General features: G+C 42.4%; 1 protein-coding gene across 1 annotated transcript in view; it reads right to left on the reverse strand.

Moving 5' to 3' along the window:
* Window positions 1–1,570: 1,570 nt before the first annotated feature.
* Window positions 1,571–15,833, reverse strand: part of NETO1 (neuropilin and tolloid like 1) — a 212,517-nt gene continuing 198,254 nt past the window's right edge. Inside the window, exon 11 of the mRNA XM_056131496.1 lies at window positions 1,571–1,591. The gene's annotated coding sequence lies outside the window, so the exon portion shown is untranslated. The remainder of the gene's footprint in view (window positions 1,592–15,833) is intronic.

Raw genomic sequence — 15,833 nt, forward strand, 5'->3', positions numbered from 1 at the left:
CTTGAATATAATCTCAGGGCTAGGATGAAAGAGACGTTACTGGGGCCTGCTCGAGGCAATCGACGATTAACAGGATGATGAAATGATGAAATGAAATGAAATGAAATGGGTCACACCCGGCGATGCACAGGGGTTACTCCTGGCTCTGCACTCAGGAGTTACTCCTGGCGGTGCTCAGGGGACCATATGAGATGCTGGGAATCAAACCTGGGTCGGCCACGTGGAAGGCAAACGCCCTACTCGCTGTGCTATCTCTCCAGCCCTCAATTTCTTTTTTTAAAGACAGAATACATATTGCTTTTTTGTTTGGGGGCTAGACATATATGGCAAAGTTCAAGGGTTAGCCCTACTGGGTGCTTGGGGGTGGGGGGGGGTTACTTCTGGTTTTTCTTAGGGGACCATGCACCGCCAAGGATGAAACCCAGGATTTCCATATGCAAAGCCTGTGTTCCAGTTTTGTGAGTTTTGTCCTGAAAGATGAAGAATTTTGGAGAAACTTGAGTTTTCTCACTCAAAGTTAGCATTATACATGATTATTTTCAAATATCTCTATCCCATATCAAAACCTATATTAATATATAATTTAGTGAACTTTCACTGTATCACTGTATCACTGTAACCCTGTTGTTCGTCGATTTACTCGAGCAGGTGCCAGTAGTGTCTCTATTCCTCCCAGCCTTGAGATTTTAGCAGCCTCTCCGTACTCATCTTTCCCAACAATTGGAGGCTCTTTCAGGGTCAGGCGAATGAGACCTGTTATCATTACTGTTTTTGGCATATCTAGTGCGCCACAGGGAGCTTGCCAGGCTCTGCTGTGCGGGCGGGATACTCTAGGTAGGATGCTGGGCTCTCCGAGAGGCGTATGTATGTATGTATTCTCTCTATGATTCTCCCTAACTTTTCCTGTCCAGAGAGTGACCTGGAGCATGGCGGTGGTTGGGTAGTGGAGGTCAGCTGCTGGGGCTGGATCCCCTGGGGCGGGGAGGGCTCTCACCCTCCGCACTTTGGGGCACCCCAGTGAAAAAAGCTTGGCGAGGAGTGAATTTTATAGTAAATAAATTTTAAAAATTCCTTAGTAAAATCTTCTAATTCTATTCAGTGTGTTTTCTTAATCTCTCTCTCTGTGTCTCTGTATCTCTGTCTCTGTCTCTCTCTCTACCTCCCTCCCTCCCTCTCTCTCCTCTTGCCTCCCTATCCCTTTCTTCCCCCACCCTCCTTCTCTCCTCCTCTCTCCTCTCCTCTCCATTTTCTTGTTTTCTTGGTTTCACATGTTCCTCCAAGTGAAGTAACTAAGGACCAAATTAACCAGGTCCCTTTGTCTTTGCTTTCCCAACTATTTTCTTTTTTTTAGGGGGTGGTTGTTGGGTTGTTGTTGGGGACACCTGGTGATGTTCTGACTTTATTGGTCATCTGTGCTCAGGTATCACTCCTTTGGTGTGCTGGAGATGAGCCAGGTTGGCTGTATGCAAGGCAAGCACCCTACCTACTGTACTATCTCTCCAGCCCCACATCTATATTTTTGTCCTTAATTTTCTGTGCTTCTAGGAAGAATCCACACAAAATTTTGTAGTAGTTCCCATGACAAGATATCCTAAAGGGAAGATGACATTAATGCAAAGACATTAATTATGCTGTCATAACTTGGAATAATTATACATGTTGATTTGATTTTGGTGAAAATGCTTAACAGAGCACATTTTAGAAGTACTTACCACTTATCTATAAATGTTAATAGGCAACAGGTCATAAGGTACATACACATGCCCATACAGAAACACACACACACACACACACACACACACACACAAACCCTGTCATTCCCAGGATCCTAGAAAGCCCACCATTTGACAGGAGAACAGCAGTCATCCAGTTTCTGCAACAACATGAAACAATTCCTAGACTGACTCACAGATAAATCTTGAAAGAGAGCAGCCAGCTGCAGAGACGCGCTGGACTCCAAAGTCACCATCCAGTTAAAAAATTAACTCCAGCTGGTTCACCCTATTTCCAATTTTAGAATTCCTGGAATGACATTTCATACTCTATGTCCCTGATGTATCAAAAGTAGTACACCACATTTGATGGGGTGTAAAGTGGATTAAAAATCATGTATATATATGATTTTTAATATATATATGTAAGCACACAAGGTTCAACCTGTAACATGTTAGCCATTTCTTATGTGAGGGCTTAATGGCTCCAAGGTGAGATACAACAATCTTCACACACTTTCCTTTAAGGAAACTTTTTTTGATCATTTTTAGTGAATTATTCATAGCAATCAAGCACTATAGCACTGTAGCACTGCCCTCCCATTGTTTATCAGTTTGCTGGAGTGGGCACCAGTAACGTCTCCATTGTGAGACTTGTTGTTACTGTTTTTGGCATATCAATACACCACAGGGACCTTGTCAGGCTCTGCCTTGTGGGCGAGATACTCTCGGTAGCTCCCCAGGCTCTCCAGGAGGGGAGGAGGAATTGAACCTGGGTCAGTTGCGTGCAAGGAAAACGCCCTACTCACTGGGTCCTGGTTTGAGGGGAGGCTTGGGGGTGGTGGTAGAAAAATTTGAAATATGGTGGTTGGAAGGTGTAATGGTAGTGGGATTGGTGTTGGAATGGTCAGTGTAATAAATTATTGTGAACAACTTTATAAATCACTGTATCACTGTCATCCCATTGATCGTCTATTTACTCGAGTGGGCACCAGTACCGTCTCTTATTCTTCCCAGCCTGAGATTTTAGCAGCCTCTCCTTACTCGTCTTTCCCAACAATTGGAGGCTCTTTCAGGGTCAGAGGAATGAGACCTGTCATAGTTACTGGTTTTGGCATATTGAATACGCTCATCACGGTGCATCACGCTCCTCCCGTTGTTCATCGATTTGCTCCAGCGGGCCCAGTAACGTCTCCATCATGAAACTTGTTGGTACTGTGTTTGGCATACCGAATACATCATGGGTGGCTTGCCAGGCTCTGCCGTGTGGGCGAGATCCTCTCGGTAGCTTGCCGGGCTCTCCGAGAGGGACAGAGGAATCGAACTCGGGTCGGCCATGTTGGCTGAGTGCAAGGCAAACGCCTTACCCGCTGTGCTATCGCTCCAGCGATACGCAACTTTATAAACTTTATAACTTTATGAAAATAAAAACTTTTCAAAAATAAAATCAAAATTTTTTTTTCATAAAAGGAAAACATCCTAGACTTCACCAAGACTGTTTTACCCTTGAAAGCCCTCAATCTTCGAAATAACTGGGAGAAAAAAAGGAGTTGTTAGCAGGAAGGGAGGGAGACCTCTTTTTTATGGCCAAATGTCACTCTGTATATAACTATTGGCTTCAAAACTGTATCTGAAGTCATGCCCCAAATTGATTTTACAGTGTGCCAAAGGAAGCATGCCTTGACCTATCAGTGCATTTCTGAAGTGAAATTTTGTTAGATTCCCAGGCTGAGGGACCACAGAGGAGCAGAAGGGTGTGTCAGGTGAGGATAAGATAAGGAATCAGCTGAGGGCCTCAGGCGAGGATAACTGGGTGAGGCTTATATGCCTCACAGAGACCACGCCCTGCTATGCAGATGATTATTAATATACAAAGAAAATGAAATCCCTTTTCAGATTCCATTTAGTTAAATATTTATAAATTGAATTTCTTTGTGTTGTCCTTGCTCGAGCGGGCCCAGTAACGTCTCCATTGGAGACTTTGTTGTTACTGTGTCTGGCATATCCAATACTCTCGGTAGCTTGCCGGGCTCTCCGAGAGGGGCGGAGGAATCGAACTCCGGTCGGCCATGTTGGCTGCTTGTAAGGCGAACGCCCTACCGCTGTGCTATATTCGATATGCCAGACACAGTAACAACAAAGTCTCCAATGGAGACGTTACTGGGCCCACTCGAGCAAATCGACGATCAACGGGAGGGCCTTTCTTCTTCTTTCTTCTTCTCTTGTGTTGTCCTTACTTTTGTTTGTTTGTGTTTATACTTGTGGAAGCTCTTCTGGAAAGTTTGTCTGATCCTGGTCCAACTTCCTTGGATTCATCTCTTTTTTTTTTTTTATTAGTGAAACACCATGAGGTACAGTTATAGGCTTACAAATTTTGTGCTTGGGTTTCAGTTATACATCTCTTGTTTTCTTTTGATGCAGCATATCTCCAAACCCTGATTCTCTCTCTCTCTCTCTCTCTCTCTCTCTCTCTCTCTCTCTCTCTCTCTCTCTCTCTCTCAACCATGTAAATATGTTTTGTACTGGAGTCTAGAGAGATAATTCAGGGATTAGGTATTTTCCTTGACTGTGAGTGATTCCAGTTCAATTCATAGTACTGCATCTGGTTCCTTGAGAACCGCCAATTGTGGCTACAAAACGAAATTTAAAAATGGGATTCTACTGGGTCTGTGTTTTCCATTTATCTTTAATAGTTTTGAATAACTTTTGGAGTTATTTAAAAAGGATAACACGAATAGCAGCACAAATTACTGTTGTTCTCGGTACATAAATGCATATCACATGTGGAGATTCAAGTAGTTTATAGTTCACAAGAGTATTGACTCCAAAAATTAAAGTTTATTGCATCAACTAGACATTAATCTCAAACAAGGGCCAGGGGGGACTGGTTCACAATTGGAAGCTGGCTACAAGTTGTGGGGCCAGCGGGCAGTTAGGATAGAGGAGGGATTTATTACAACAAAGATAGCTGGAAATGATCACTCTGGACAAGAACTGAAACTTTTGATGGAAAAGATAGGGAGAATCATAGAGAGATCATATACATACATATACCTCTCGGAGAACCCAGCATCCTGCTGAAAGGAAGTAAAGGGATAAACATGATAACCGTTCAGTAACTATAGTGCACATCATAATGCAAAAAGGAGAGAGACAGAGACAGAGAAAGAGAGACAGAGATAGAGAGAGAGAGAGAGAGAGAGAGAGAGAGAGAGAGAGAGAGAGAGAGAGAAGAAAGTGCCTCATCATGATCATGATCATCCTGTTGTTCGTAGATTGCCTCAAGCAGGCACCAGTAATGTCTCCTTCGTCCTAGCCCTGAGATTTTAAAAGAGCCATATTCAAGGCTATTTCAGGGTTAGGAGAATGAGACCCATCATTGTTACTGGTATTTGGCATATTGGGTATGCCACGGGGAGTTTGCCAGACTCTGCCGTATGGGCAGGTTACATTTAGTAGCCTGCCAGGTTGTCCAAAGGAAGAATGAGGTAATAAATTGTCTTCCAGGAGCTGGGTTTTATAGTCTCTGGGTCTTGGCTGTTGATGGGATTACACGGCGCCAGCGGGTCAGTTGGTGGGTGTGACCCCTGCCTACTGGAATATGGAGGATCTGGGTGGAGGATGCTCAGCCCCAATCTGAGCAGGCTTGGAGATCTCAGCCCCGGGACCCGCATGCCTTTGTTCCTCTACCGGTACCTTCATGCATGTGGAGAGTGGTCTCAGCATGGTGGTGGCTGGTTCTGGAGGTTGTTGGCTGCCGGAACCCTGGTCGGGGCAGGGAGGGAAACTCAACCCGCCCCCTCCAAGGGGTCCTGGCGAGGACAGCCAGGCTCAGGGGAGGAGACTCTGCAAGAAAGTGCCTACTATAGAGAATAACTGTGTGTGTGTGTGGAGGGGGGGACTGGGAAAATTGGAGGTGGATAATGTACACTGTTGAAGGAAAGGATGTGGAATATTATATGACTTAACCCAATCACAAACAATTTTATAACTGTATATTTCACAATGGGCTGGAGCGATAGCACAGTGGGTAAGGCATTTGCCTTGCACGTGGCTGACCCGGGTTTGATTCCTCTGCCCCTCTCGGAGAGCCTGGCAAGCTACCGAGAGTGTCTCACCTGCACAGCAAAGCCTGGCAAGCTCCCTGTGACATATTCGATAAGCCAAAAATAGTAACAAGTCTCACAATTTGTTGTGAGACGTTACCAGTGCCCGCTTGAGCAAATCAATGAACAACAGGAGGACACTACAGTGCTACAGTGCATATTTCACAATGATTCTATTAAAAATAATTAACTGAAATTGTTTAAAAAATTTTAAAAATAATTGAGTTAAATCTCAGCATTTTTGTCAGCATATGCCTGTCTTTGAATTATCTTTGGAGCGTGTTTTAACTGTGTGAAGTCTTTAACATAAATTTATTTTGTAATCATAAGAGAATCATGAAGCTTTCTTAAAAAATTAACTATCCTTCGCCAATTTAAAAGACATCTAACCAGCACTCTCTTGGGCTATAAAATCATTTGTTCCTTCACCATTAAAGACAGTTATTTTCTCAAGATCTATTCCATTGTTTTGAAATGCTCTCTTTGACAGAAACGTTTAAACCCTGGGGCACAGCAAACAATTTATATTCAAGATGCCTGATGGTAAGCCTTTCTTTGTAAAGTGGATAGAGAGACACTGAAAGGTGATGGGACAGGGGAACCAGCATTAATAAGCACACACTGATACTTAGGTTGTTGTGCAGATTAATTGAGCAACTACACGTGGAGCATTTTGAAAAGCCACCGCAGAGAGCAAAGACTCCATCTCAGAGATTGTTTCTGTAATTCGCTTGTGCTCCATTGATCAAGCAGAAGCCTGGCTAAATGCTGTTCCAAGAGTGTCCTGCACTGCACTTGATGAAAAATGATATGGTGCTATGATTTATGTGCTGCTCATTGTTAATAATTCTTTTTGAATGAAAGGTATCTTCCTAGGGAAACAAATTACATTATCTTTGGATAACATCTTCCCAATATTCGTCATCTTTTTTTAAACCTGGACCATACACTATTCCATAATTTCAGTCCCTGGTCACATGCAACATAAACAAAACACATGTTACATGGTAGCGAGCTTATGTACCGACGTCTTTTTGTTTTTTTCTTTTGTTTGGCATCTAAGCATTTATATATTTTGAAACATACATTTCTATATAGGACATGAGGTTAAGTTTGTCTTGATCACTGCTCTTTTGAATGAGCTAAGCTGATTTGTTGCCCTTATAGTACTGAACTTATTGCTTTCAACATTATAGAATGAAACCCAGAGTGCCAATGTTTCACTGTTTTCTTCCCAGATTTGATTCTTCTACTTAGTGTATGACTGCATTGAAATTTCTTATATATTGTTGCCACATGTTGCCCTTGAACCTTATGCTGTTTTGTGTCAAGTTCTTTGCTTCTCCTTATAATAAAGTGATAAGTAAAGTAAAGGTAAAGGTAAAGGCCCTCCCGTTGATTGTCGATTTGCTTGAGCGGGCCCAGTCACGTCTCCATTGGAGACTTTGTTGTTACTGTGTCTGGCATATCGAATACTCTTGGTAGCTTGCCGGGCTCTCCGAGAGGGGCGGAGAAATCGAACTCGGGTCGGCCATGTTGGCCGCTTGTAAGGCAAACGCCCTACCCGCTTTGCTATCGCTCCAGCCCTAATAAAGTGATAACCAAATCTAATATTACTTTTTTGTGGCTGCAAATTTCAGTGTTTTATTACCCTGTTGATCAAAGCTACTATGTGCTTTTGAATACTTATTCAGTTATGGGATGTATTTTTTCAATTTTACTTTTGAGCTATATGAAGAGCAAGTAGACTGAAATATGAGTCAAAGTCACTATTAAGTAGATGGAAAGGATAAGGGGAACACAGGGGTCAAGAGTCATTTTTGAAAAAGGATATCACTTGGATCCAACCCTACTCTATCAACCCTTCTAACATCACTTCTGTCTTCTATCCATTTATCCATATATCCACTCATTTATCCGTTACATAAATAACTAATGTATCTTTCTATCATCTATCTGAAGTTGGTGGGTGCCCCTGAGTGATTTATGCTAGGCGGAGGGGAGAGAGACAGCGCCTTTCTCCCGATCTACCTCTGCCATCCCAGGGCTAGCTGGGAAGTCTAGAACTGATAAAGTCTGAGATGAGCCCTTCACAGCATGGGCCTCAAGGCCTGCCAACCTCACTAGATTCCTGTCAAACCACATCTGATGTCCACTTGTTCTCAGCACAGGAGTTAATCCCCACCACCCGATTTCCTGGGGAGCCATAAACTCGGTACCCCATGTGGGTCTTCCTCGCTAGATAAAAGTCTGTTACTAGGGTGGATGCCAAGGCAGTTGAGTTACGAGTGGTTGAAATTCCTTTCCTTGGCCTTTGTTCCTGTTGGAGCTTCTCTTAGATGGGGGTCCAGCCTACTCTGGGTCTGTTGGGGCCAGATGAAGTCTTTAGGCTTTAATTCTTGTATCTTTCAGGCTTTAATTCTTGTATCGTTAAGGTGGATTCCAACAGCCTTGGGGCTATTGGTTTTATTACTTCCTAGAAATCACATTGCCATGAAGGCCCCTTCCCTGTCTAGCTGCCTCCATCATCTATGACTCTTCCAAGATAATTGGCTGGTTTGAAAGTGGGATGGTACCTCACGATTTCTCCACCTTGAGTAAGTACACTTCTCTTGGGATCTGCTCTCCCAACAGGTGACCAAGACGCACACAATACTCTTGTTAATGTTTGTACAACAAATCTCTTGAGCACAATCTGTATTCATGACAGACCCCCACTTTCTCCTCCCCTTAGTCCCTAAGAAAAAACAGTCCAGTGTTTTGCACATAGAATATGTGGAAGAGGCAACATCTATCCTTCAATAGGTTAGATACAAAATTGACATTTAATAAGAATTTGAAGATATGTGTCCTCTGTGAAGTTGCCATTGGACTGAAAATTAATTTAAATTAATTTTACATTAACTATAATCCCACATAGATGATATAATTGTACAGAACTTAACGTGCACATAGATGGATATAAGAGCAACTGGGGACATTTGAACATGGTTGGTTTATTTTATTAATGTTAATAGTCTAGTTATGAAATTATACTTAGCATTGACAATGTTATCATTTGGGAGGCCTGGAATAGACACAGGAAATCTGTCTGTACAATTTCTGATTATTGCATCTAATTAACTACCTTAATAAAATTTTCTATTAAAATTAATGAGATTATACTAAACTAATCAATCCAGAAAAATCAAATGCTATATGGCCCTAAGATTATCATCTTCCTTAGTATTTACATAGTTTCTGTAATGAAAATTCAGAAAACAGGATCAACTAACCAAGTCCAGGATATCGTTGTCTAAATAACCTTTGTTTAGTTCTGAAGACTTAAACTCAACTGGGTTTGTCAGTATGACTTGACTAAGAGAAAAAAATTAAAATAACACCTGAATTCTTGGGGCTGTTTATCTCTCCCTAAGTTGATATGCAGAAAGCCTAACTCCTGATGTGACAGTGTGAGGAGGTAGGGATTTGGGTAGGAACTAAATGGGATGAGGCTACCAGGAGCTCATCAATGCCTTTATGAAAAAGGAAACAATAAAAAAATCTTTTGTCCATCAAGGAAAGTCGATAAACCAAAAAGGTTCTCTGTTTGAAAAGCAGGAAGAGGGTCCTGACTCAGAAGTGGCAGTCAGAATCATGATCTTTGACTTCCAGCCTCTCTGCTGTGATACCCAATGTTTGTATTTACGAGACCTAATCTATCATATTCTGCAACACCATTGGGAACCACCTAGTCCTGCCCAGACTCTTAGAAAACTGCCTTTGCCTATCGAAAATATTACTAAAATGCTCTTCCGCATTTCCAGATTAGCCTTCTCGATAAATGGTGTCAAATCCATTTATGTGAAATAAGGTTTGCTGTGGCAACCTTATAACTAAACTTCAGTAAGTTTTAAGCTACCTTTACTCCTTTAGAACTTTATTCTCAGCTACTCCATAAAATGGCATCAAGATCTGCAAATATCTTGTTTCTTTCTGTAAATGGCCCAATGGACAACTGTGTATCTTGGCTGCTCTTATTTCTCTATCATTTAGTTAAACATTTATTTAATTTATTTGTTATTTCTGCATCGAACTTAGTCATCTCTTGACAATCACATATTAGTCAATGAATTTAAATAACTATAGGAACATGTTGATCTCTTAAATACATAATAAAAAGTTTTAGGCCAATGGAAATATTATTCCCACGTAGTGAAAACGATTTAATCAGAAATTAAGAGATGCCCTGTTTTCTCCAGTAGATGGCTCTCTTACACTTCTTCAAGAATCAGAAAAATAGGCTTGGCGGTGATTTTTGTAAATCATTTTTCAGAAGATTTTTATTGATACTTTCTAGTCTCTAAACTTTGTGTTTTGTTGTAACTATTTAATGTAATGTTTTGTTGTAATAGTTTAATGTAAATAAATTTTAATCACAGGGAAAAAATTGCTGTGTATCTCTTACTTTGAATGGAACGTGAGATTGCTTATAACATTTATAAAGATTGAAGAAGACGTCAGTTAAGACTGACACTGGCCACTGACCTAAGAAAGGGGTGTGCTATGTCACAGATGTCTGCAGTCCCTATTTCTATCTTACTGAAAAGGATGAGGATGAAGCCATCAAGATTCTAGAAATGCGGGACTGGAGCGATAGCACAGTGGGTTGGGCGTTTGCCTTGCACAGGGCTGACCCATGTTGGATTCCCAGCATCCCATATGGTCCCCGGAGCACCGCCAGGAGTGATTCCCGAATGCAGAGCCAGGAGTAACTCTTGGGCATTGCCAGGCATGACCCAAATAGCCCCCCACCCCCTCAAAAAAGATTCTAGAAATGCAAAATGTCCTGTTCTCTCATGTGGCGAGTCTGAGCGGATCAGGGCTGCGTTTCACTTCATGACTCTGTTCCTTGGCAGCAGCAGCAAGATAACAGCTGTGATTTTCCATTAACAGAGTGAAGCAAGTCTGAAGAACAGTGTAGGAAGCTATTCTCTTGAAATGCTATTTCCTTCACACTTGTTTCTACTAAATATGGAGTAAAACTAGCTGAACAATCAAGACGTGCTTTGAAGTGCTTTTCTTCACAGAAAGGGCCTTCCTTCTAGGGAAGTTATTTAAAACTCATCCTCCTCAGCCCCCTGAGCCCTCCACATCTCACAAGAGAGACAACAGACTTTAAGGAAATTTAAGTGAGGGGGCACAAATGGAACATCTGAGACTGGAGACTCAAACCCAAGCCAGCCTATCTTCCAAGTCAAACTCAGTTCCCTACCAAGAGGAACTCAAGGCTGAGGAGGTTATTGTGTCAATGGTCCTGAAAGATTGAGAGACAGCGTATTTCATTTGAGGCACTTAAGTTAAACAATTTTTTAAAAACCACCTGATTATGAAGATTCGGAGAAGCAGTCATGGGAGAGGCAAGAACAGATGAACATTTGTCTACGTCAAGAGGCCTTACTTCCATTAGAATGAACTGGAGGTCTGACAGTCACACACAGTCTGAAATATATGCCTCAGAAATTTGGTATAACATTAGGCAGCAAACTGGTTCAATTTGAGACAATGAAACCCCACATCCATGCTATAGAAGCTTTCTACAGATTTTGAAAAAAAAAAAAAAGATAGTGAGAACTTTTGCCCTGAGAAGTGACCCTCTACATCAGCAATTGGAGACTGCATGGAATTGTCAAAACTGAGTTTTGCCAGTTCTAACAGCAGCCTCCAGAGATCATGGCATCTTGACCAGAAAGGTCGGTGTTGGTTCACTTGATCAAAGGTCAATTACATATGATGAGGAAGAACATCTCTTCACCCTTTTATCTGTGTGTTGTGCGTTCCTAGTATAACACGGCTTCTCCCAATAGAACCTCATTGTAGTTAGATGAGTTCCACATGAGTAGAGATGGAGGCTGTCCAGACAGCGGGAATCAGCATTTTTGAGATGACTGACATGATAGTTCATACACCCAAATATAACTGGTTGCTGTAGCTGAGTTATTCTTATATGAATATACACTCATATACATTCACATATTTATTCATACATATGAATATGTATTCATATATATGAACTGTGAAAACAATTATTTTCATGACAACCATGTATATAACTTAATTTTATTTTAATAAACCATTTTTGTCCTAAATTTTTAAACTAGTATCAAGAGATAGAGATAGGAATTGATGTTATGTCTTATCTGACAGAAAGAAATTGGAGCCTTTGAACTCCAAACTGTTAAATGATTTATAGTTACTCACTATATGCCTTTCAAGTTAGGTAAATAGGTAATGTTTATATTAGAAGGATAAATATTGTATTACTATTTATGAAGCCAATACTCCTCTATTGTCAACTAATATTGACAATACTTAAGTCAATGTTCAATTTATCATGTTACATTCAGTTTTTCTCAGTAAAAGAAGTGAGCTAATATTTTTATGCTAAACATTATTTGCTTTAGACTATGAACCAAAAGGTAACAAATTCTTAGCAAGAGTGGGACCAAAGAAATAAGAATCAGACTCATTGTGAAATTGTATAGATCATATGTTGAGATACAAATTTTGTTTGGTGTTGAATCAGAAATTGCTGGAAATAATTTTAGTGACAAGTGAGAAATAACCTCAAATAATAAGCGGATCAGAAAGTAATCGTCCTTTGTTGATTCTTCTAAATTTGCCAGCAGACATGTGGACGTCAATTATGACTCCTTATAGGGACAATAGCAGCTCATTGTTCTGCATGGAACAAGCTTCCAGCTCATTTTCCTTGTGACTCCTGACCTAGAACTGCTTGTGCCTTGTTTCACAGTCAACCCGGCTCTGAAGCACTCCAGCTCCACTCTGGCAAGAAGGAAAGATATTCCTTGTTTTTAAAAATTGTCAGTTGATCTAACATTTTATATGTATAATAAGTTAGGGGTAAGGCATATTTTAGACAAAAATATGTAAAACAGAGACCATAAGATGATTTTTGCTAGATAAAGAAGAAACTTTTTTTCTCCTTTTGCTTACACTAAAGACTAATATAATTCTGAAAAGTTGCATGCAAAGCAAAGTGAAAAACTCTAGATAGAGGTGTTGCGATTGAGTGACCTTCAATTCCAGTGAAGGAATTGACTACATTTCTCCTAAACGTGGGACTAAAAGGTTCAACCAGCAACCCAGAGCATGAATGTGCACAGCCAGAAAGCCCTTTGTGAATTCTTGCACTTGCTGATCAGAGATCGGTACAGGAATGTCTCAGGACGACACAATTTTTGTAAGTCTACTCCAGCAAATACCACAAGAGAAAAATGAGGCCCCAACCACCTCTGCCATTATGGGGGCTAAGGGACCAAGAGTTCTACCCTGTATTTCACAAGGGCTCTTCCCTAACACAAAGGACATGAGAAAGAAAGACATTATAAAGACATAAAATAAGTCTTACATTGTAAATCCCGAATTCATAAAATTTATATATAATATATCACGGGTGAAGCTAGATTCCATGACTGCAGCATTGGAAATATGTTGGCGACATGGAATGGCAGTACAAAGAAACAGAGAGAAGAGAGAAGCAATTGGGATTACACCAAAAGTTGAAAAGTGGTTTAAATCCTACAGCTACTATCACGTAAACTCTAGAGATTCTGGAGCTCCGGAAGAGTGCAGATGTATATGGGGCCGTGCCACACCTATGAATCCCACAACACCCACACCCAGTAAGAGCACATCTGATCAGATGGGAAAGTCGCAGAGAAGCCCACTCAGCTCAAAAAACAAAAGTAATAGCAACAGAAAGCTCAACTAGCAACAGATAAGTAAACCTCCAGACAAGAACCCCTTGTGAGATATAAAATTTTTCACAAATGCTCTTTTACTGAAGAATTTCTGTTTGCCAATTTTTAATTACAAGCATAATAAAAAACAAATTATGCTGTGCCTGCTAAAAAGGCAGACCTGGGGGGTTAATGGGAAACTAGAGCCGTGGTGGAAGGAAGGTCACACCAAGGTGGGGTTGATGTTGAGACATTGAATGCCCATCTCAACTTCTCATGAGCAATTTTGTAAACCATGGAGCAATAGCACAACGGGTAGGGCGTCTGCCTTGCACGCAGCCAACATGGCCGACCTGAGTTCGATTCCTCTGCCCCTCTCGGAGAGCCCGGCAAGCTACCGAGAGTATTCGATATGCCAGACACAGTAACAACAAAGTCTCCAGTGGAGACGTTACTGGGCCCGCTCAAGCAAATCGACGATCAACGGGAGGGCCTTTACTTTACTTTACTTATTGTGCACAGGAGACCCACCCTACCCAGATAAATATCCCACTGGCAGACTTCCACTCTCGACACTACTTCCACTACCCAGCCGTCGCCACACTCCAGGACGCTTTCCGGACCCGCGCGGCAGCTCCGGCCGAGACCCACGCACAACTGAAGACCCACAGAACAAGGTAAGCGGAACTCTCTGAGACCTTGGACTCCAGGCTCGGCGGACCCAGGGACAGAGCTTCTCTGCTTGCTCCCACCACCACAGGTGACAAAGGGATTCTAATCAGGAGCCCCACCCTACCCTGCCCTGTCTGCTTCCATCAACCACCCAGGGATCGAATTGTGCACAGGAGACCGACCCTACCCAGATAAATATCCCACTGGCAGACTTCCACTCTCGACACTACTTCCACTACCCAGCCGTCGCCACACTCCAGGACGCTTTCCGGACCCGCGCGGCAGCTCCGGCCGGGACCCACGCACAACTGAAGACCCACAGAACAAGGTGAGCGGAACTCTCTGAGACCTTGGACTCCAGGCTCGGCGGACCCAGGGAAAGAGCTTCTCTGCTTGCTCCCACCACCACAGGTGACAAAGGGATTCTAATCAGGAGCCCCACCCTACCCTGCCCTGTCTGCTTCCATCAACCACCCAGGGATCGAATTGTGCACAGGAGACCCACCCTACCCAGATAAATATCCCACTGGCAGACTTCCACTCTCGACACTACTTCCACTACCCAGCCCTCGCCACACTCCAGGACGCTTTCTGGACCCGCGCGGCTGCAAGCGGCCGCGCGACACATCATAAGACACTAAATACCCGTCTTCTGGAATTGTCGTACCATATTTGATAGGCTTCAAATATGGTAACACCTACAAGGGTGATTAGAGGTCACCCCAAAAGCCTCTATACCTCTCGGAAAGACTGGCAAGCTACCGAGAGTATTCCGCCCGCACGGAAGAGCCTGGCAAGCTATCCGCTGTGTATTCGATATGCCAAAACCAGTAACTACAACTGGTCTCATTCACCTGACCCTGAAGGCTTCACCGACATGGCAGCACTGAGAAGGATGAGAAAGGAGAGGCCGACAAAATCTCAAGGCCGACCTAGGCTGCCACAACGAAGGAAGACAAAAATGATCGTCTGTACTTTCAATGCACGTACGCTAGCATCAGATGCATCCATCGAGGACCTGATGGTACAAGCGCGAATGATCAAGTACGACATCATTGGTCTGACCGAGACAAGAAGACACGAATCTCACCATGCCGTTTTCGACACTGGAGAAGAATTGTTCCTCGGAACATGCGATAAAAGAGGTGTTGGAGGCGTCGGTGTCCTTGTCAACACAAACTTGGCCAAGAGCATTGATTCATTTGAATGCCTAACAACCCGAATCGGACGTTTACATTTGAATAGATGTGGCTCACTGCCTGCAGTTTCTATCTTCGTTGTCTACGCACCAACATCTCATTATGATGAAAGAGAAATCGAGAAGTTCTACATGGAGCTAGAGAAGTTCTATAAAGAAGACCACACCTTCTACAAGATCATTGTGGGTGATTTTAATGCCAAGATAGGACCGAGAAGATCAGCTGAAGAACTTCACATCGGAACCCATGGCCTAGAATGGAACGAACAGGGTGAGAGACTGTCTGAGTTCATCATGTCGACCAAGACCATTCATGGTAACTCACAGTTCCAGAAGGCAGAATCTAAACGATGGACATGGGAGTCTCCCGGTGGACGATTCCACAACGAAATAGACCACATCA

Source organism: Sorex fumeus, unplaced genomic scaffold, assembly GCF_029834395.1.
Source record: "Sorex fumeus unplaced genomic scaffold, SorFum_2.1 ptg000092l, whole genome shotgun sequence".
Lineage (NCBI taxonomy): Eukaryota > Metazoa > Chordata > Mammalia > Eulipotyphla > Soricidae > Sorex > Sorex fumeus.